Source organism: Penaeus vannamei, chromosome 19 (assembly GCF_042767895.1).
Source record: "Penaeus vannamei isolate JL-2024 chromosome 19, ASM4276789v1, whole genome shotgun sequence".
In the NCBI taxonomy this organism is placed as follows: Eukaryota; Metazoa; Arthropoda; class Malacostraca; order Decapoda; family Penaeidae; genus Penaeus; species Penaeus vannamei.
This window is the reverse complement of record NC_091567.1, coordinates 29,274,090-29,279,089: the sequence shown is the minus strand read 5'-3', so window position 1 is coordinate 29,279,089 and position 5,000 is coordinate 29,274,090.

Below are 5,000 nucleotides of genomic sequence, written 5' to 3'. Positions count from 1 at the left end.
TTTGATCAAAGACGTAAAAGTATAAGGGAGCGTCTGTGTAAAGGGGTTTTGATCAAAGACGTAAAAGTATGAGGGAGCGTCTGTGTAAAGGGGTTTTGATCAAAGACGTAAAAGTATAAGGGAGCGTCTGTGTAAAGGGGTTTTGATCAAAGACGTAAAAGTATAAGGGAGCGTCTGTGTAAAGGGGTTTTGATAAAAGGCGTAAAAGTATAAGGGAGCGTCTGTGTAAAGGGTTTTGATATAAGACGTAAAGGTATAAGGGAGCGTCTGTGTAAAGGGGTTTTGATCAAAGACGTAAAAGTATAAGGGAGCGTCTGTGTAAAGGGGTTTTGATCAAAGACGTAAAAGTATAAGGGAACGTCTGTGTAAAGGGGTTTTGATCAAAGACGTAAAAGTATGAGGGAGCGTCTGTGTAAAGGGGTTTTGATCAAAGACGTAAAAGTATAAGGGAGCGTCTGTGTAAAGGGGTTTTGATCAAAGACGTAAAAGTATAAGGGAGCGTCTGTGTAAAGGGGTTTTGATAAAAGGCGTAAAAGTATAAGGGAGCGTCTGTGTAAAGGGTTTTGATATAAGACGTAAAGGTATAAGGGAGCGTCTGTGTAAAGGGGTTTTGATCAAAGACGTAAAAGTATAAGGGAGCGTCTGTGTAAAGGGTTTTGATAAAAGGCGTAAAAGTATAAGGGAGCGTCTGTGTAAAGGGTTTTGATAAAAGGCGTAAAAGTATAAGGGAGCGTCTGTGTAAAGGGGTTTTGATAAAAGACGGAAAAGTATGAGGGAGCGTCTGTGTAAAGGGTTTTGATAAAAGGCGTAAAAGTATAAGGGAGCGTCTGTGTAAAGGGGTTTTGATAAAAGACGGAAAAGTATGAGGGAGCGTCTGTGTAAAGGGTTTTGATAAAAGGCGTAAAAGTATAAGGGAGCGTCTGTGTAAAGGGGTTTTGATCAAAGACGTAAAAGTATGAGGGAGCGTCTGTGTAAAGGGTTTTGATAAAAGGCGTAAAAGTATAAGGGAGCGTCTGTGTAAAGGGGTTTTGATCAAAGACGTAAAAGTATGAGGGAGCGTCTGTGTAAAGGGGTTTTGATCAAAGACGTAAAAGTATGAGGGAGCGTCTGTGTAAAGGGTTTTGATAAAAGGCGTAAAAGTATAAGGGAGCGTCTGTGTAAAGGGGTTTTGATCAAAGACGTAAAAGTATAAGGGAGCGTCTGTGTAAAGGGGTTTTGATCAAAGACGTAAAAGTATAAGGGGGCGTCTGTGTAAAGGGGTTTTGATCAAAGACGTAAAAGTATGAGGGAGCGTCTGTGTAAAGGGTTTTGATAAAAGGCGTAAAAGTATGAGGGAGCGTCTGTGTAAAGGGTTTTGATAAAAGGCGTAAAAGTATAAGGGAGCGTCTGTGTAAAGGGGTTTTGATCAAAGACGTAAAAGTATAAGGGAGCGTCTGTGTAAAGGGGTTTTGATCAAAGACGTAAAAGTATGAGGGAGCGTCTGTGTAAAGGGGTTTTGATAAAAGGCGTAAAAGTATAAGGGAGCGTCTGTGTAAAGGGGTTTTGATCAAAGACGTAAAAGTATAAGGGAGCGTCTGTGTAAAGGGGTTTTGATCAAAGACGTAAAAGTATGAGGGAGCGTCTGTGTAAAGGGGTTTTGATAAAAGGCGTAAAAGTATAAGGGAGCGTCTGTGTAAAGGGGTTTTGATCAAAGACGTAAAAGTATAAGGGAGCGTCTGTGTAAAGGGGTTTTGATAAAAGATGTAAAAGTATAAGGGAGCGTCTGTGTAAAGGGTTTTTGATCAAAGACGTAAAAGTATAAGGGAGCGTCTGTGTAAAGGGGTTTTGATCAAAGACGTAAAAGTATAAGGGAGCGTCTGTGTAAAGGGGTTTTGATCAAAGACGTAAAAGTATGAGGGAGCGTCTGTGTAAAGGGTTTTTTATATAAGACGTAAAAGTATAAGGGAGCGTCTGTGTAAAGGGTTTTTGATCAAAGACGTAAAAGTATGAGGGAGCGTCTGTGTAAAAGGGTTTTGATCAAAGACGTAAAAGTATAAGGGAGCGTCTGTGTAAAGGGGTTTTGATCAAAGACGTAAAAGTATAAGGGAGCGTCTGTGTAAAGGGTTTTTGATCAAAGACGTAAAAGTATAAGGGAGCGTCTGTGTAAAGGAGTTTTGATCAAAGACGTAAAAGTATGAGGGAGCGTCTGTGTAAAGGGGTTTTGATCAAAGACGTAAAAGTATAAGGGAGCGTCTGTGTAAAGGGGTTTTGATCAAAGACGTAAAAGTATAAGGGAGCGTCTGTGTAAAGGGGTTTTGATATAAGACGTAAAAGTATAAGGGAGCGTCTGTGTAAAGGGGTTTTGATAAAAGGCGTAAAAGTATAAGGGAGCGTCTGTGTAAAGTGGTTTTGATAAAAGACGTAAAAGTATAAGGGAGCGTCTGTGTAAAGGGTTTTTGATATAAGACGTAAAAGTATAAGGGAGCGTCTGTGTAAAGTGGTTTTGATAAAAGACGTAAAAGTATAAGGGAGCGTCTGTGTAAAGTGGTTTTGATAAAAGACGTAAAAGTATAAGGGAGCGTCTGTGTAAAGGGTTTTTGATATAAGACGTAAAAGTATAAGGGAGCGTCTGTGTAAAGGGGTTTTGATCAAAGACGTAAAAGTATAAGGGAGCGTCTGTGTAAAGTGGTTTTGATAAAAGACGTAAAAGTATAAGGGAGCGTCTGTGTAAAGTGGTTTTGATAAAAGACGTAAAAGTATAAGGGAGCGTCTGTGTAAAGGGGTTTTGATATAAGACGTAAAAGTATAAGGGAGCGTCTGTGTAAAGTGGTTTTGATAAAAGACGTAAAAGTATAAGGGAGCGTCTGTGTAAAGGGTTTTTGATATAAGACGTAAAAGTATAAGGGAGCGTCTGTGTAAAGTGGTTTTGATAAAAGACGTAAAAGTATAAGGGAGCGTCTGTGTAAAGTGGTTTTGATAAAAGACGTAAAAGTATAAGGGAGCGTCTGTGTAAAGGGGTTTTGATATAAGACGTAAAAGTATAAGGGAGCGTCTGTGTAAAGGGGTTTTGATAAAAGACGTAAACGTATAAGGGAGCGTCTGTGTAAAGGGGTTTTGATCAAAGACGTAAAAGTATAAGGGAGCGTCTGTGTAAAGGGGTTTTGATAAAAGGCGTAAAAGTATAAGGGAGCGTCTGTGTAAAGGGGTTTTGATATAAGACGTAAAAGTATAAGGGAGCGTCTGTGTAAAGGGGTTTTGATAAAAGACGTAAAAGTATAAGGGAGCGTCTGTGTAAAGGGGTTTTGATAAAAGACGTAAAAGTATAAGGGAGCGTCTGTGTAAAGGGGTTTTGATAAAAGGCGTAAAAGTATAAGGGAGCGTCTGTGTAAAGTGGTTTTGATAAAAGACGTAAAAGTATAAGGGAGCGTCTGTGTAAAGGGGTTTTGATAAAAGGCGTAAAAGTATAAGGGAGCGTCTGTGTAAAGGGGTTTTGATATAAGACGTAAAAGTATAAGGGAGCGTCTGTGTAAAGGGGTTTTGATAAAAGACGTAAAAGTATAAGGGAGCGTCTGTGTAAAGGGTTTTTGATAAAAGGCGTAAAAGTATAAGGGAGCGTCTGTGTAAAGGGGTTTTGATAAAAGACGTAAAAGTATAAGGGAGCGTCTGTGTAAAGTGGTTTTGATAAAAGACGTAAAAGTATAAGGGAGCGTCTGTGTAAAGTGGTTTTGATAAAAGACGTAAAAGTATAAGGGAGCGTCTGTGTAAAGGGGTTTTGATATAAGACGTAAAAGTATAAGGGAGCGTCTGTGTAAAGGGGTTTTGATAAAAGACGTAAAAGTATAAGGGAGCGTCTGTGTAAAGGGTTTTTAATAAAAGGCGTAAAAGTATAAGGGAGCGTCTGTGTAAAGTGGTTTTGATAAAAGACGTAAAAGTATAAGGGAGCGTCTGTGTAAAGTGGTTTTGATAAAAGACGTAAAAGTATAAGGGAGCGTCTGTGTAAAGGGTTTTTGATAAAAGGCGTAAAAGTATAAGGGAGCGTCTGTGTAAAGGGTTTTTGATAAAAGGCGTAAAAGTATAAGGGAGCGTCTGTGTAAAGGGGTTTTGATAAAAGACGTAAAAGTATAAGGGAGCGTCTGTGTAAAGTGGTTTTGATAAAAGACGTAAAAGTATAAGGGAGCGTCTGTGTAAAGGGGTTTTGATATAAGACGTAAAAGTATAAGGGAGCGTCTGTGTAAAGGGGTTTTGATATAAGACGTAAAAGTATAAGGGAGCGTCTGTGTAAAGGGGTTTTGATAAAAGACGTAAAAGTATAAGGGAGCGTCTGTGTAAAGTGGTTTTGATAAAAGACGTAAAAGTATAAGGGAGCGTCTGTGTAAAGTGGTTTTGATAAAAGACGTAAAAGTATAAGGGAGCGTCTGTGTAAAGTGGTTTTGATAAAAGACGTAAAAGTATAAGGGAGCGTCTGTGTAAAGGGGTTTTGATATAAGACGTAAAAGTATAAGGGAGCGTCTGTGTAAAGGGGTTTTGATCAAAGACGTAAAAGTATAAGGGAGCGTCTGTGTAAAGGGGTTTTGATCAAAGGCATTTAGATTTGTATACGATGATGTCTTGTCGTTTATATTTATGGTAATTATTTATCAGTTCGTTTGTGTTTTTCGTTTGTATCTTTAAACGTTTTTTTCTTTCTTTCTTTCTTTCTTCTTCTTCTTCTACTTCCTTACTTCTCATTCTTCGAGGTAAAAAAAAATAGAAAAATAAAAAATCTTCGAATAGATAAGTGAATAAAAGATAAACAGATAAACACACATCACTCTAGACATACTTTCAAAACCATGGCCCAGCAACATGGCTCAATATGCGGCCTACATGTATTGCATTTTGGGGTGAGAGAGAGTGCAGGGCGCGGGTCAGAGTGCCAGCGCTACTTGACCCTGCAGAAGGCGTGGCACTCGCCCAGAACGTCTTGAGTAAACACATTTGGTCATTCATATTCAAATTGACGTTCATTCATAATCGATCAT